The following is an 18,695-nucleotide window of genomic DNA, read 5'->3' as shown; positions in this document are numbered from 1 at the left end:
ATGCTTCTTACCTTGTTTGTTGCCAGCTCTGGCTGAGCTGTCTGCATCCCCAATCCCTCTCACACTCTCCGGCTGGAGGGTGGACTCGACCAGGAGATCCAGGGCAGTTGGTGCAGGTGCTGTGTTTCTCCCTCCACCTGTACGGTTGGCTTGCTTCTTCCTCTCTGCCAGTCTCTCCTTAGCACGCTTCCTCAGGTCATACCAGCGTTTTTTTAGTTCCTCAATGGAGTGCTGGGTTACTCCAATGGCATTGATTTTTTCTTGTATGACCAGCCAAATCTGCCTTTTCTGGGATTCAGGCACGTGCAGAGGCTGTTTCCCAAAAAGTTTGTCGTGGTCCTTAGTGACATCCTCAATAAGGACCTCCAGCTCCCTCTCGCTGAATTTGTGCTTCCTCTTTCTTTCAGCTGCATCCTTCTCTCTCTCCTGGTTGTCCATAGTTGCTCAGTGTTGTCAGCAAATAGTTTGTAGAGTTGGTCCTGGCTTGTTTGCTGTGCTCCCTGCCTCACAAACAGCTTCAGGATCAGTGCAGCTGCATGGGTGTGGCCACTTCCTGTTTAGGAGGTAATGAGGATGCACAGGATTGGCTGATTCGACAATTACCGATTTTTTTTAATTACCGAATCGCTAATTACCGAATCGGTATTAAGGAATCGGTGATAACGATTTGGTAATGGGGAATCGGTATTTATGTTTACCGATTCTTTCCGAATCGCTAATTTTTACCGCTTATTACCGATTCGGTAATTTTTACCGACTTTTTACGTACATCTGTAATACCGAGTTCTTAATAAGGATTCAGTAAAAATCGCTATTAAGGACTCGGTATTTCAGGATTACCTACATCTGGCCCTTAGTGAGTCTCATCCGAAAAAAATCTGAGACTTTTCTGTTTACTCTGATTTAAAAAAACGTTTCTGAAGGAAATGAGCAGCGTGTCATTTTAGAGCTTTCTCCTTAGGCTAGCAGAGGGGCATATTATCAAGCACCGTGTTAAAATTATCGCCGCTTTAGCGGCAGAAAACTGCCGTTAAAAGCGGCAATAATGGGCTTGATAATATGCCGCAGAGAATTCCAGTAGAAGCCCATGTTAACACCAGAACATGGGCTTCTATGGAAATTCTCAAGGCATATTATCAAGCCCAGTTTTCTGCCGCTAAAGTGGCGATAATCTTAACGCTGTTTCTTGATAACATGCCCCAGAGACTTCTGTCCCGACTGCACGGATTGCCTCATTTTGCTGTGAAGTTGTGTTCAATGAAAGCACACAGCAGCACGGGACTACTCCGGAGTGGAGAAGGGTGCGTCGGTTGTTATTTTGCAGTTTTAAAGTCACATTCCTTTGTCCTCGTAGGCAGATATGATGCACACACAGAGAGGAGAGAGGAAGGACTGTTACAGGCTCCTCGAGGGATGGCAGTCTGCTTTAAACCTGCCCTACTTATTGGTATTTCTGATTCCGGGAATATTAAGTACCAGTGCCTCCTCAAAGTATTCAAAAAGGACCCTACGCAGCCGTTTTATCTGGCCCGAGGGCAGTGAAGACCGAAGGTTGAATTTTCAAATTTTTTCACTTGTGTGATGGGTGCATATTTTCATGTGTGGAAAATTGCTAATATATCATGACCAGAGGGATGAAAGCAGCAAGGCAACCAGAAGCTTTCCAGGTTGTCCCTGCTTCACAAGCTCCAGCTCAGTGTGCCTCGATGGATTATTGTTTTGCCTCAATTGCCAGACTGAAGTTTGGTTGACTTCGATTATGGCGATCCATAGGATCGCCGTCCCTGTGGTGGCGGCCCGACGACCGCCACACTGCTGACTGCCCACAGTATTACAACTGTGTCAATTGGACTGCCACAAGACCGCCGGCATGGCCGGTATCAAGGATCCTGCTGGGCCGGTAGTCTTTCACCGGCAGGAATATGCTGTCGGTGCCGCAGCTTGCACTGCGGAGCATATTTCGAGTTCCCATTTCTCTGCCCATTTCAGGGTGGTGAACCCGCCATGAAAAGGGTGGCGGAATGTCAACTGCCAGATTTGGGCCTGAGGGTACATGCGAGGGGGGGCATATGTAGTGCCCTCCCGGATTTGCACCCCCCTTCCTGCACGGTGTGGCATATATGCCATACTGTGCAGGTAGGTGCAGTCACCGCTCTGAGAGAGGTGGTCTGCATGTCAGGCTCTTCAATGAGCCTGACAGACCACCGTGTAAGACCGCCACAACACTGCCCGCAAGACCAGGATTTAACTCGTAATTTGGCAGGCGGCAGCACCACGGCTTTTGCGGTCCTACAGTGAATGGCACCGTCCGATGTAAGACCGCCAAAGTCGTAATCAGGCCCTTATTTTATATTCCAACCACTTCCTTTGTTCCCAACTCTAAAACAGCAGCTCGTATTCAGAGCTAGAACAATAGCACACATACTTTATTTCTCAGTTTTCTTTTATAATTCTACTTTCCTGCTCTCCCTGTTAGTTGTGCTAAGTGTGGTCAGTCTTATTTTATTTTTTGTTATTTTATACGGTACAAGCTTGGAGCAAGGGTATACAAGTCTTTACATGAGCAAAAAAATTACAGGAATTTGGGACAGCTCAAACCTGGTTTCCCAATTACAAAGCAGCTGTTCTGCCACATCTCCTGCTATCTTCGCATTGTTCTTTGTGCTTGAATATTTTTGATTGTCTCCTTGTAGAAGAAGGGAAAAATGCTTATTGTTGGAAATGGCCCTTTCTAGGGTGATTTCCCTTGAAGTTGTTTTTCTCCTTCCCCGTTTTCTGCTGATCTAGGTGCTAGCCTTAAGACTTTGAGCATGTTTGACACTGCCATTCAGTGCCAAAGCACTGTGCTTGACATATGCATACTGGTGATTGGTGTGTGCATGATTGGCTGATTCGAGTTAGCTGTAAGTCCCTTGTCTAAGGGTAAAACATATACCAAAGGCATGTACCTCAAATGCTCCTCGGTGGCCCTGCAGCACTGGTTGTGCCATCCACGGAGGCACCTCATCAATCGCGCCATAGGTTTGCCATGGTGGGGCCTGTATGCGCTGGTTATTGTTACTCAGCTTGACATTTAAAAAGCTACATGCCACGGTTCTGCATGACTCCTGCTATATCGGCGTTCTGCCTGGGAACAGGATGCAGTATGAAGAAGAGGTAGGGAATGTGTGCATGTGCATTACATGTAAGGGTTGCGAATGGCACCTGATGGTGTGTTCGGTACAACATGGGCATGCTTCTCACATTGGCTTAGCATGGGGGAATGTAGGGAAAGGTTAACTAGCAATTTTTCCACCATGCAGAATAGTAGCAGTATAGTGCTTGAAATCGATGAGTTCGTAATGGCGAATCCTCTTCAGGAGTGCAAGTGGATGGACATTACATATTTGTAAATGCCACTTGGGGAAAGTGTGCATTTCGATGCTCGTGGCTCTGTGTGCCTGACGGCCTGTCTCCAATTCACATCTGGGTGCTAGGGGGACGGCTACATCTGTGTATTCCCACTAGAAGACAATCAACTAAGGGCTCATGGGAAACTGCAGACCCCTGACTCTGAGGAGCCTTTCTGGGATGGTTACCTGGGTGTGGAGTTGGGACCTGCATTCCAAGGGGTGGTCTTGGACCCACTAAAGATGGTGATCAAACCTCCTGGGGTAGGATGGCAGACAGGACAACATTTAGAGAGGGCCTGTGCATTTCAAAGGTGGCCTTTGAACTGATTGCATCTTCAAAGGCCATTGTGGGTATACCTACTGGGGCTGTGGCCTCAGAAGTTAGAGACACTTTTGGATTTGGAACCATACTACGCTGGTTCGATGCTGGGACATCGACATGAGTAATAATTAAGGCAGGAGGGACTGCAACTGGATTATCCGCAGACCTGTGGTGGCCTGGAATTTGTTGTGCTCTAGGAAGAGGACTATCATTTGGTGGATTTTGCCTGGATGTTGCTGGCCTGCAGCTAAGTGCCAACTGTTGTGGCCCGGGTCCCTAAGTACTCTCCAATCCACCAGATTTTAATGACTTTGCAGGGTGCGGCGGAAACGGGTGGAAGTGATCATTGGTTGGGAAATGGACCGTCCTGATGTACACCATCATCACACCGTGCAGAGGAGTGTTCTCATAAAGATCAGCCCCCCACCTGAGGTGCAGGGATGTGAGGAGTTTGAGGAGTGTGGGGGAAGGTTGCAGAGTCCGAGAGACCTGTGCTTGCAACCAGGGGGCCTATACTATCTTGCACTCTGGAGCGTGTGGTGTCCAAGTTGTGTTGGGGGACCTGAGCTGGGAGCTTAGACTGTCTCCGACCTCCAGATCAGGAGGATGACAGTGCATGACATTGTGGCATCCGTTAAAGGTCACTGGCTCGCCTCCCACACCCTGGACACACAGGCACAAGGTATTTTGTTGTGGAGAACATCTTGATGGGGCCCGAGTGGGTTTGTTGTGCCTTGTGGGCACCAATGGCTCACTGTAGGGAGATACAGCAGCTCACACCTCTGTTTGAGGGGAAACATTTCTACAGACTTTGAAACGCTCTAGTTTCCTGGGTCAAAACCTTTTGTCTATGGGGGGGAATAGCAATCGGGCACTCATGCAGGTACCGCTGGGTGCCTGGAGGTTTAATCTGTATGGCCTAAACTAAGCAAATGTTTCTTTCTGTTTTATGTGGCTCCGACAATCTAATCAACATGGTGCTAGCAGCGGTAACGTGTATCGTTGGCTGGTGTAGTTGAGTGACTGAGAGTCATAGTCAAAGACCTGTGATTGCTTGACCATTTCAACTGTTGGGGGTATGCGATATTGGGGAATGTCATGTTGGAAGATACCTCTGATTAGGGCATGCTTGTTCATGCCATTCTGCTACTAATGGGAAAGTTCGACAATTGCATATAACTGTAATGTGTATTTACAATGTGTATCTTGTTTTGATTTCAATCTGTGTGTAATACAAAGGCTGGTATTTTATACATATGGTGTGGAGTCGTTTTGTGGCCCACGCAGTGTGTTGCAAGGGTGGTGTTGTGCCAATACTTTACACTTGGGCCCTGAGGATAAGCTATTGCTTGGTGCCAAGATACCCACGGGTGAGCTCAAGTTATCAGACAAGTGTAAGATGCTCATGCTATCTAGGACTGTGGATTCTGACTGGCTTTGATGCCTCCAAGCCAGACAGAAACTGCTGGGTCTAACAAAGTGTTTATTGCAGAAGACGTGCGTTTTTCAGTAGATCTTCATAGTCAGATATTCATTGGCGTGAAATGTACACTGTTTTATAGTGACTGAATGCTGGAACTGGCAGTTGCAGCGAGGGCATCCTACTTCTGGTAATGTGTGCACAAAAAATAACTGGATTAGAAGAACTGTCAGCACACATCACCATGTATCTAATCAGTTAGAAACCACAGCATAAGCCGCTTCAGCCTGGTTTAGTTCTTGAGGGAGAAATGTAAAAAAGGAAGGCCATCGCAAGGATGAGACAAACACAGCATTGCTCCTTTTTCTTTATCCATCCAATTAATTGAACCCCCTTCTTAGGGGTCTGACTTAAAGCGTATGTGTGAATTCAGCAAGGGTAATGGAGGAAGCCTGTTGGTTAGAAGTCTGAAAGGATAACATTTGTGCACGGAAATAAAACATAGATTCCAGAACCTCTGGTGAAGAATACCCCAAATGAATTGTTGTCTTTAGGGTTCTAAGTTCAAACACATTCCATGCAAGTTGATGTGCTCTGATTTCAAACACAAAACTTATTTTACCCATCAGTCTGCAAATTATTTTGTCTTGCATGAGTACTTAATAGTGTTGGGTGGTAAACTCCGCCCTGCCAGTGAAGTTTGCTGAGTTTCGCCACTCAGTTCAGCAAAAACTCTGCCAGCCACCACGTGGTGGAGTTTACCAGTGCCTACCTACCCTTAGTGTTCAGCAGGACCACGCATGCAGTGTAATACACATCGGCGGCCGGCACAGGTAAACGCGGTGGGGCATGGTGGCAGCGGGGCGGGGTGGGAGATGTAAAGTTGACTGACAATGGAATGGGTATCATTAAATAATTAAATAATATCTATTCCATCATCTATCGGCTTCCCCCTGCTGCACCCTGCCCCGCCTCACTGCGTTTACCTGTGCCGCTGGTAATATAATATATACAATGCATGGGTATGTATGGGATACCTCTATACTACACTTCTGCATCTCTACCCTGCAGGTACACCACTACTGTGCATGCGCAATGGCAAAAGAGTAGCCTGAGGCATGAGGGCAGCTGGAGGCTTTGAAATCACGCTCACATGAAGTCTGATTCTATGATTAACAGGGCATGCTCGGAGACAGTGACCGAGTTCTGCTGCAGTGCTAGTGGGCAGGTAAGCATCATGTCTTCTCTAGTGCAAAAACAGGGAAGATAGTTTTATTATTGTGTACCAATTGCTGCTGCTTTTAGAGTTTGTGTTGAGCATGCTGTTTACACTGTTGCCAAAAGATTTCTCCCTTGGTGCCTGTTATGTTACGTTTTTCTTTTGTTTTCAAGTTTTGTGTCTTGTCGCCTAGAAATGCATATATATTTGCACCTTTCACTTCACAACTTTTCTTAGACATAGAACAACACACAGTGTGGGCGATGCTGCCAGGTTTATGCATGACGTTTACATGTGACCTCATTTAACTTTAACGTAGCCCAAGAGCAATGATTGTGTTGAAGAAGCACTCCAGACACTTCTGTAGATGTATGGGAGTGGTTTATTTGCAGAGCACAGCAAAGAACAACCCAACGCCTGCTGACCAAACTCCCAACTGACTTCTTTAGAACATATGGATGGAACAGGGAATACACGCAGGTATTCTGGAAGGTGGGAGGGAGGAACATAGAGAAAGGTGTTTGTATGTAAGAGAAACCATTTACAACACACCTTCCTCCTTTAGGAAATGAACATAAAGAAAACTTAAAAGAATGCTGAATATGAAACATTTGTTTAACATACTATTGGCAAAAGTAATCCTTCAGGTAAGCAGGTGGTCTACGGTACCTTGCAATTCTGCTATTAGTAGCCAGGGGTGCATTCTGAAGATTGGAAAAATCAGTGGTACTATTGCTTGGTACTGGTGTTCTGGAAGGTGGGAGGGAGGAACATAGAGAAAGGCGTGTGTATGCACAGAGAAACTGTTGTAAGAGAAACCATTTACAACAGATTGTTTGCAGGATTGGCTGCTGTATCTTTATAAAAAATGAATGTTAGTTTTAACTTGTAGCAGCCTTTCTGTTCTGGAGGTTTAGTTATGACTGGAATGTAGCAGGCCATAAATTTGATATAAGTGGCCTCAATTTTATGAGAGGGTGAAAGTTGCATCGGAAATTATCCGAAAGTATTTCCCTGGATAATAGTACTTGTTCCTTTTCTGCAGGTATTAGACACAATTTACTGACTGGTGAAAGCTACGAACAGCTGCAAACAGCTGCACATCGTACAGCTGAGCCATATTGGACCTGAAGGAGTTTGAAGGTTTACTGGCCCAGATGAGGAAGGTAGGGCCCGCAGGTGCTTGAGTGACCTTTTATGGGAGTGAGTGCAGACGTTCCACTGGGGGCCTCCAAGCACCTGTTACTGAAGGGGAAACAGGTGTCTGCGAGAGCCCTCGCGCAGTGCGCCTCATTAAATACAGTAAGTCTCCACCCATGCACAGTGCAAAACACACCCTAAATCACTCATTTGGGTTTCACATCTCTCTGGAGACAGACTGAAAACCACAGCTCCATCCTGTTTTTTAGCTTTCCTTCAAAAGTGCAGAGTTTTTAAGTCAGGATGTCTTTTGCTCAAGATAGAAGAGAAGGTGAAGAGTAAGACGAAGAAGAATACTTAACACCTCCAAAAAAGTCCTCCAATGTTTCCCTCCAGGAGAAAAGAAAGTTGTTCCCAAACTTGTTCATTGCAATATATGTAGCAAAAAACTGTTGAGCGGTATAGGGAAGAAGTATTCACATGGCACATCCTCTATGTGGAAACACCTGAAAACCATACGTACAAGGATGTATCATAGGATGATGAGAGTGAGGGAGGAGGGTGCATCATCATCATCATCAGCGGCAGCACCAGCTGGGCCATCTGTGGAACCATTACCACCTGACCAAATAGTTTCCATCCCCACTGTTTCACTAAAAAACTGCAAGACATGATGACACACTGTGGCAAATGCCATATGCCATTCGCACAAAAAATGTAATCACTTGCCCAGTTCATGGATGCTGTCAACAAGCATAATAGTAAAAATAATTTCACCTCACCGTTCCACCTTCCATTCTTCTTTAAACACATTTGAAAGCAAATATAGAATATATTTAACTTCACATTACATACTATAAGTTTACATACTATAAGCAAGAGAATAGTTATATAAGTGGTTATGTCACTGCCTAACAGGCTGTGTAAGTGTCTGAGTATGGGTGTATAAATAGGTATATAAGTAGCTATACTAGTGGGTGACTGGAAGTGTGTGTGGTTGAGTAGATATGAGAGTGAGTGTATCAGTGTCAGAACCAGCCTTTTCTCTCTTGCTGGCTGATGACACAGGAGCAGAACGACGTAAGCTCCCAATTCCTCCTCAAGACTCTCCAGCCTGCACTATATAACTGCTGGGCCAGAAGAGCCCCAAAGGGGAAAGGGGAATTGGACAGAGAAGAGAATGCACACATGTGTTGTCTTCTTTTCTTCTTCTTACATTGTCAATTCTTTCTTCTGCTCTACTGTTCTTGTGTGCTGAAAAACAAATTACATGTAAAATCACTCTCTGGCCCTTCTCAATATTTTCTAATCTAATTCTCCCTATAGCCTTTACCTACCCAGGAGCTGTGTGCCTCTGCTTTCTCTTCTTAGGCTACTTGCTCATCTGTCCTTAGTGTTGCTCACTGTAATGTAATGATTATATTATTGGTATTTCTCTTTCTTATTTTTTAACTGCTATGTTCTCTCTCTCGGGGGGGGGGGCACTTACAGGACAGGAGACTGCAGCCTCAGGTAAGTTTTCCTTTTTCTTCTTCACTTAATTTAATATTTTATTTCTTATTCCTTTCTAACTTCAGATGTAGATTTTCTCTGTTGTCTATATGTCTATATGGTAGAACCCTTTTCTAGTTTTGCTCGTATTATCTTTTTCTCAAAAGGATTCTGACCTCGAATGACTTTGCTCACTAATTTTGAGAGAACTTAGAAAACGACATTACTCTCACGAGATAAGCACCACCTCTCAGAGTCCTACTCCTATATATCCTTGACGTGTACTTAGCCTCTGACGAATACAAAAATCTTCCTCACAAAACTCTGCGTACTCACTCTAGAAAAACGGACCCTCTGGCGAAACTACGCAGTTACAAGATTTTTTGACAGAACCTTTCTCAGGCAAAAATTGGAACAGTCTTACTTGAATGGCAGGTGGAACACGAACTCCTATATCTCTTCAGAATTCTCGCGACGCGTAGCTTCTTTTCCCTAACTAACGCGACGCGTTGATGAAGCTTCCTACTCCTCTCATTGTTCAGGTGAAGTGCGCGGCTCGCAGCGCGCCTCACCTGCAACTCTTCTATCTGCAATTTCGACTAGAGCGTTAACCTGTCTTCTTTTAGAGAACACACCGCCGCCATGTTGCATTCGACCTTGCTCCCACTGCCGTTTACACAATTTAGACAATACGGCAACCATCATTCCTTTCTTCTCGCTCTGGGTATTTTTCTTGACATGAGATCTCTTAGTTAGGGACCTGACAGTACCCTCCCTCAAAGACCTTCCTTCCTTCTGGATCTTATTGTGGAATCTTCTGTGAAACTCCGCTATTAGTCGTGGAGCATTTATTGCAGACTCTGGCTCCCAAGATCTCTCCTCAGGACCATAACCCTCCCAGTCTAGCAGGTAATATAACTTTCCTCTTTGCAATTTAGAATCTAAGATCTGTTTAACTTGAAACTCCTCTCCTTTCTCAGTTTGAATTGGCTTTGGGGTTTTACTTAACCTAACTTCGGGTATTGCCTTTTTTAGTAAAGAAACATGAAAGACTGGGCGGATACGTAATCCTTTAGGTAATTGTAACTGATAATTTAAGGTGCTTAAATTCTTTTTAATCGGATAGGGTCCAATAAATCTTGGTTGAAACTTTCTTACCCCTTTTAGTCTGAGATTTTTTGTATTTAACCAAACCTTGTCTCCCACTACATACTCAGGTTCCTTTCTTCTTTTCTTGTCTGCGTAGTATTTGTAATTTGCCTTTGCTACAGTTAAATTTTGGATAGCTCTACTATGAACTCGTGTCAGTTGTTCTACCAAATCTGATACTGCGGGAACATCTACTTCTTGGAAGTTCAGGGAATGTTGTGGATGTCTACCAGCATTCAAAAAGAACAGAGTGTAACCAGTAGAAGCATTTGTAGTGTTATTATGTGCAAATTCTGCTGCCCATAGATAATCTGGCCAATCTCCTTCCTGTTCTAGTAGACACATTCTCAAATACTGTTCTAGTTCCTGATTGGTGCGTTCTGTTTGACCATCAGACTCGGGGTGAAAACTAGTGGAGTATCTATTCTCAATGTTCAAACGCTGAGTGAATGCCTTCCAGAAATGAGACAGAAACTGATAGCCCCTATCTGACACTAAAACCTTAGGTATGCCATGAGCGCGAACTACAAGCTGACTGAAAGCTTCCGCTAAGACCTTGGCAGATGGCACCCCCTTTAAAGACACAAAATGCGCCATTTTTGTAAAAGCGTCCACACAAACCAAAATGGTGGCATAGCCCTGACTAGAGGGTAAATCTACTGCAAGATCTAAGGTTACAGTGTGCCAAGGAAAAGGAGGGTTTGGTAGAGGTCGTAACAGACCCTGTGGACGTCTTCTTTCTGATTTTCCTTTTGCGCAAGTCTCACAAGTTGCCACATACTGATGTATGTCCTTGATCATGTTTGGCCACCAGAACCGTCTGCGCACTAATTCCTTCGTCTTGTTGATGCCCTTGTGCCCTGCCAAGATATTATCATGACATTCTTTTAAAGCCTTTAATTGCATCTCTGGAGTTGGCAGATATAATGCTCCATTGTGATAGGGTAGCCCTTCTCGAGTTTCTCTTCTGGAATCTTGTTCTAACCAACTCCTCATTTCTTCACTACTCAAGGTGTCAGATTTCTCGACTGCTTCTTGTAATACTGCATTGATTACCCTTTCCGCTGGGATGATTGCCTGATCTTGTACTTTCTTCATAACTCCTTCAGTCTCTAATCTGGATAGGGCATCCGCCTTTCCATTCTGGGTTCCGGGTCGATAATTAATGACAAAATCATATTCGGAGAAATACAAGGACCAGCGTAGCTGTCTGGGAGTTAGAATTCTGGCTGACTTTAAAGATTGCAAATTGCGGTGATCTGTATACACTGTTACTACATGCCGAGCTCCCATCAAATAATGTCTCCATTCCTTGAAGGCATCTTTTATGGCCAGTAACTCTTTTTCTGTGATAGTATAATTGATTTCTGGGGGTGTTAATTTTCGAGAGCGGAAGGCCACCGGATGAAGTTGCCCCGTAGTTTTGTTTCTCTGTGATAACACTCCTCCCAAAGCCAGGTTCGATGCATCCGTTTCAACAAAAAATTGTTCCTCAGGATCTGGGTGCAACAGTATAGGCGCTGTGGTGAAATCTTTTTTTAACCGCACAAATGCTGCCTCAGCTTCCGCATTCCACTGGAAAGGAACCCCTTTCTTCAATAAACATGTGATTGGAATTAACTTCTTTGAGAAGTCCTGGATAAACCTCCTATAGAAGTTGGCAAATCCTATGAAACTTTGGATCTCTTTAACTGATGTAGGGGATTTCCACTCAGTCACTGCCTTTATCTTGTTTTCATCCATGGTGATTCCTCCTGGAGCTAATACAAATCCCAAAAACTCGACGGAGGTTACATCAAAGGCGCATTTGTCCAGTTTGACAAATAACCCATTCTCACGAAGTCTTTGTAGTACCCTTTTGACATGTTCTTCATGTGTCTCCACTTCTGTCGAGTAAATCAGTATATCATCGATATAGACAATCGCCATTTGATCTATGCAATCCTTCAAAACATCATTTATAAAATGTTGAAATGCAGCTGGTGCATTACATAGCCCATACGGCATCACCTGATATTCAAATAAACCTTGCTTAGTTCTAAATGCCGTCTTCCACTCCTCTCCTTCTCTGATTCGGACCAGGTGGTAGGCTCCTCGCAAATCAAGTTTTGTATAGATTTTAGCTTCTTTCACCTGGTCCAAAAGAGTGGAAATCAGGGGTAAAGGGTAGCGGTTCTTGATGGTTATTCGGTTTATTGCCCTGTAGTCGATACACGTACGTAACTCTCCATTTTTCTTTGGAATAAAAAACAAGGGAGAAGAAACTGGAGACTGAGAAGGTCGAATGAAACCATTCTCTAGATATTCTGCCAGATAATTCTTTAAGTGTTTATCTTCCCGTTCAGTCAACGTATAGATTCTACTGCAGGGTAAATTCTCTCTAGGTTCCAAATCTATCTTACAATCATACTCCCTGTGAGGAGGTAATTTCTTTGCTTCGACTTCGTTGAAGACATCCTGGTATTCTTGATACATTTCAGGTAAGGTCACAGTGTCTATCAGACAAACTGAATTTTCATTTTCACTTAACTGATAAGCAGGAGATTTATCTGTTCTGATGTAATTTGAGTTCAAGGTTATCGTTCGTGCTGCCCAATCTATAGTGGGGTTATGCTCCGTGAGCCAAGGTAACCCTAAGATCAATTGAAATTGGGGGGCATCAATTAAATTAAATTGTAAAATTTTGCGATGTCCTTCTGAAGTTTCTAGTTGCACTGGTTCTGTATGGCTCATGATGGGGCCTGATGACAAATTGGTACCGTCTACAGCTCTGACTGGCTCACTCTTTTCTTTCCGGATTGGTTGTAATCCAATTCTCTCTGCGAACCGTAAATCGCAGAAATTACCCGTTGCTCCAGAGTCTATCATCACTGTTGCCTGTTTCCATCTATTTTCTCGATAGCTCAGGGTTACAGATATCACCAAATGAGGAGCGGCAGACTGCAAGGTATTCGCCAGGGTATGATTTGTTGGAGCTGAATTTGTTTCAGCAACCACCAGTCCAACTCCATCTACTGGTGGCGCGTGGCGTTTTCCGACGACTGTGTCTTGGGCCTTTTGGGACACTCTCGAACAAAATGCCCGCTTCCTCCATAATAGAGACACAATTTGTTGTTCCGCCTCTTTTCCTTCTCCTCCTTGGTAAGAGGTCCACGAATTGTCCCTATTTGCATAGGCTCAACTCCTCGATTAGAATCATGTTCCTTGTGAGGTTCGTATCTGGCCCTGTCAAAACGCGGTACACTGGGTCGATAATCTCGTTTCTTCTCGCCCCTTCTCTCACTCTGGCGAAAATCAATCTCCAGTACTAGATCCACCAACGCAGAGATGTCAGTTGGACGATTGGGTACTTGCGCTAAAGCATCCTTCAATTCATCCTTTAGCCCCCGATAAAAGACTGCTGCTTTTTTGTTCTCTGGCCATTCCGTCTCTAACACCAACTTGTTGAATTGTGCCAAATATGCCACTAAATCTCTGTTTCCTTGTCGGATCTCCAAGAGTTCATTATCAGTAGCTTGAGACACCTTCCGACGATCAAAAATTTGCATGAACTCTTTCTTGAAGTCATCTAAATTAAATAGCACAGGGTCGTTTCTGGTGACCAAGGGCATTGACCAAGCTGCGGCATCCCCACTAAAGTAAGAAAGGATAAATGCCACGCGAGACTGCGCATCTGGAAACAGTGCTGGTCTGCACATAAAGTGCAAGGAACATTGTGTTAAGAAGACTTGAGCCTTCTGGGGGTCTCCACTAAAGCATTCTGTGGGTGCTAAAGGATTCACCGGGGATAATGAATGTATTACTTGTGTAGTTACCTTTGACTGGGATGAAGCTGCTTCCCCAAATGAACCCAAAACTGGGGAAGATATCTTAAACCCATCTCCAGAAACTATACCCCCTATTCTTTGTGCCAATTCTGTGGTATCCTTCTTGAGTTCTCTATTTTCTTCTCTAACTGTAATTAATTCCCTTTGTATTTCATCCAAAATGTCCCCCAGCTTCTACAAATCCAAACCTTCCGCCATTCTGCTCAGGTGCCAATAACTCGTGGGCACTTCACTCTGTCAAAACCAGCCTTTTCTCTTTTGCTGGCTGATGACACAGGAGCAAAACGACGTAAGCTCCCAATTCCTCCTCAAGACTCTCCAGCCCGCACTATATAACTGCTGGGCCAGAAGAGCCCCAAAGGGGAAAGGGGAATTGGACAGAGAAGAGAATGCACACACGTGTTGTCTTCTTTTCTTCTTCTTACATTGTCAATTCTTTCTTCTGCTCTACTGTTCTTGTGTGATGAAAAACAAATTACATGTAAAATCACTCTCTGGCCCTTCTCAATATTTTCTAATCTAATTCTCCCTATAGCCTTTACCTACCCAGGAGCTGTGTGCCTCTGCTTTCTCTTCTTAGGCTGCTTGCTCATCTTTCCTTAGTGTTGCTCACTGTAATGTAATGATTATTGGTATTTCTCTTTCTTATTTTTTAACTGTTATGTTCTCTCTCTCTGGGGGGGGGGGCTCACTTACAGGACAGGAGACTGCAGCCTCAGGTAAGTTTTCCTTTTTCTTCTTCACTTAATTTAATATTTTATTTCTTATTCCTTTCTAACTTCAGATGTAGATTTTCTCTGTTGTCTATATGTCTATATGGTGGAACCCTTTTCTAGTTTTGCTCGTATTATCTTTTTCTCAAAAGGATTCTGACCTCGAATGACTTCGCTCACTAATTTTGAGAGAACTTAGAAAACGACATTACTCTCACGAGATAAGCACCACCTCTCAGAGTCCTACTCCTATATATCCTTGACGTGTGCTTAGCCTCTGACGAATACAAAAACCTTCCTCAGAAAACTCTGCCTACTCACTCTAGAAAAACGGACCCTCTGGCGAAACTACGCAGTTACAAGATTTTTTGACAGAACCTTTCTCAGGCAAAAATTGGAACAGTCTTACTTGAATGGCAGGCGGAACACAAACTCCTATATCTCCTCAGAATTCTCGCGACGCGTAGCTTCTTTTCCCTAACTAACGCGACGCGTTGATGAAGCTTCCTACTCCTCTCATTGTTCAGGTGAAGTGCGCGGCTCGCAGCGCGCCTCACCTGCAACTCTTCTATCTGCAATATCGACTGGAGCACTAACCTGTCTTCTTTTAGAGAACACACCGCCGCCATCTTGCATTCGACCTTGCTCCCACTGCCTTTTACACAATTTAGACAATACGGCAACCATCATTCCTTTCTTCTCGCTCTGGGTATTTTTCTTGACATGAGATCTCTTAGTTAGGGACCTGACAATCAGTGCCTCTGGTGGTGTGTCACTGGATGTGTCAGTAGCTGTTTGGGTGTGTGACTGGGTATGTTAGTGATTATGGGTGTCTACATTGGTGTTCAAATTACTGTATGGATTGGTAGCTGACTGTTTTAGTCAGTGTTTGTGTGTGTAACTGTGTTTGTGCAAGTGGCTGATACATAAGTGCTGTGTGGGTGTGTGAGTGGATGTGTAAGGATCTCTGTTACTGTTTGACTGGATATGTGAGTGGCAGTATGGTTTTGTAAATAGGCATGTGAGTGGATGTATGGGTGGGTGACTGGGTGTCTGGGTGTGTAATTGCATGTGTAAATGACTGAGTGGGTGTGTTAGTGGCTGTGGGGGTGTGTAACTGGATGTGAGAGTGACTGTATGGGTGTGTGAGTAGCTCTCTAGTGCCTGTGTGGGTTTGAGAGTGGTTTTCTGGATTTGTGAATGGGTGTGTAAGTTGCTGTATGGGTGTGTGAGTAGGTGTGTGAGTGGATGTGTAGGTGAGTAAGTTGTTCTGTGAGTGGGTGTATGAATATATTGGGGTGTGTGAGTGGCTGAATGAGTGTGTGAGTGGTTTTGTTGGTGTATTAGTGGGCGTGCTAGTGTGTGGGAGGTGGGTATATGAGTGGGTGTTTGAGTGGCTGTGTGGGTGTTTGAGTGATCTGTGAGTAGCTGAATGGGTATGTGAGTGGCTGTGTGGGTCTGATATTAGGTTTATAAGTGGCTGTACGGGTGTATACATGAGCATGTGAGTGCCTGTTTCAGTCTGAGAGTGGGTGTGTGGGTGGTTTTCTGGGTCTCTGAGGAAATATGTTTGAGTGATTGTATTTGTGTGTGACTGGGTGTATGGATGTGTAAGTGGGTGTGTGAGAGAGTGTGAGAGTAGATCTATGTTTGGGTGTATGTATTTTTAATTGTGGATCCACAGCAGATTCACACTTGGGCAGTGTGAGAGTGTTTTTATGGATGTGTGTGTGGGTGTGTGAGTGTTTGTGTGGTTGTATAAGTGGGCGTGTGAGTTTCTGTACGCAGAAGGAACAACCAAGCAAATCAAAGAGCTCAACTCTATGAAACTTCACATGTTGGTGTATGAGTGGATGTGTAAGTGGCTGTGTGGGTCTCTGAGTGGTATATGAGTGGCTGCATGGGTGTGTGAGTGGGTGTGTCTATAGTTTTACTGTATGGGTGTGTGAGTGGCTATATAAGTGGCTGTGAGGATTAGTATGTGGCTGTGTTAATGGGTGTATGAGTGACTATGTGGGTCTTTCAGTGGGTGTGTGAGTCGTTCTCTGGTTCTCTCAGTGGATGTATCAGTGACTGTATGGGTTTGTGAGAAGGTGTGTGAGTGACTGTATGGGTGTGTGAGTGGATATATGGAAGTATGAGTGGGTGTGTGAGTGGTTGTGTGGGGTGTGAGAGAGCTTGTGAGTAGATCTATGAGTGGGTGTTTGCGTTTTTAATTTGGGTTAGTATCCACAGATCTGCTGTGGATTCACACAGGGGGCCACGCTTAACACCACAGTGAATCCACAGATCCAATCACATGCAAAAGAAATGTTTTCCCACAATTTTTTCCCCGTTAAGGGCCACTCACTGACCCCTTCATCAGTCCCATGGGGTCAAGATACCTCTATCCTGATCCCTAATAGACTATTTCTACTCATTCCCTCCCAGGGAACTGTGTCCTGATTAACAAAATGGCAGTCGCAACTTTTCTCTCAGGTTGCGGCTAGCCACTGGCACGCCGCATTGTGAGATAGTGTGTGAGTGACTGTATGGGTGTGTGAATGGATGTATGGAAGTGTGAGTGGGTGTGGGAGTGATGGTGTGGGGTGTGAGAGTGTGTGTGAGTGGAGCTGTGAGTTTGTGCATGCATTTTTTTATTGAAGTTTGGTTCCACAGTGCTACTGTGGATTAACACAGGGGGGCCACAATGAGACCCGCAGTAAATCTGCAGATACACGGCCATGCAAAATAAATTTTTTCTCACAATTTCTTCCCCATGAGAGGCCCCTCACTTTTAAATACTATTTCTACTTCCCCTCTCCCCCCGGGAACTATGTCCCGATTAACAAAATGGATGCCGCAACTTTTCTCTCAGGTTGCAGCTAGCTACTCGCGCATGGCATTGCTGCTCGCGAGTGAATCCGTGAATCCACAACAGTCGATCTGCATCTCTAGATATACATAAAACAGCTTTTCTTAAATAAGTCCAAAACTACTGTACAGATTTACACAAAATTACAAAAAGCACTCTTTCTGTCTGGGCCAAGAACTAGCTTTTTGCCAAATTTAATAGAATTCGGTTCAGCGGTTCAGGCTGTAGTCGTGTCTAAAATCGCTATGGGAAATTGCATGGGGGAAAAGCCTTTTGGAACCCCCTTTTTTCTCTGCCCCCGCTTGACGAATCACCCTGAACATTTCCTGACATCAGCTGAGATGACTGGCAAACTGGTTTTAAACATTTTGTTAAGATCCGCCAAATGGCGCCAAGGTTATTAGCAGAACAAATTATATGCATAAATATTCCTATTTCCATACGTAGCTAACTTGCCTTCATGTGTCAGGGATTCTATGGTTTGTTTGAATTGAATCAATGGCATACCTTGGAAGAGAGAATAAATTATGGCCACAGTAGACGTCTCACTGTATACATCAATAGCAGATGAGGATGGTCTCAGAGCATGCAAATATTACCTAAAACAAAGATCATTTAGTTTATTACAGCATTCACACATGCTTGTTGACATGATGCAATTTTTCTTGACAAATAATGTGTTTCTATTTGATGGAAAAGTTTACAAACAAAGTAAAGGTACAGTGATGGGTACATCATTCGCTCCAACGTATGCTAATCTGACAATCAGGCACTGGGAATCTGAACATGTTTAGACTGAAAAAAACAGTGAAATAATGATAAAGGTCATTTTCAGGATACGTTTTATTGATGATCTGTTTTTAAGATGGGAAGGTGCTGAAGGTGAATTGAAATCCTTTTTACAATCTCTTAATTATAACCACCAAAAACTGAAGTTTACACATCAAATACGTAAAGTTACAATTGATTATCTGGACATCAGAGTCTATATTGAGAACAATAAGGTTTGCACAAAACTGTATTGCAAACCCACCAGCTGTTAGAGTATTTTATTTGCAAATAGTGCTCATCCAAAGGCGTTAAAATTGAGTTTTCCTTACAGAGAATTCTTAACAGCAAGGAGGAATTGTTCAGAACAGAATTAATTCAAAAAACAGATCAGAGATAT

The sequence above is a fragment of the Triturus cristatus genome, chromosome 9, assembly GCF_964204655.1.
Source record: "Triturus cristatus chromosome 9, aTriCri1.1, whole genome shotgun sequence".
Taxonomy (NCBI): Eukaryota; Metazoa; Chordata; class Amphibia; order Caudata; family Salamandridae; genus Triturus; species Triturus cristatus.
This window is presented reverse-complemented; position numbering follows the sequence as displayed.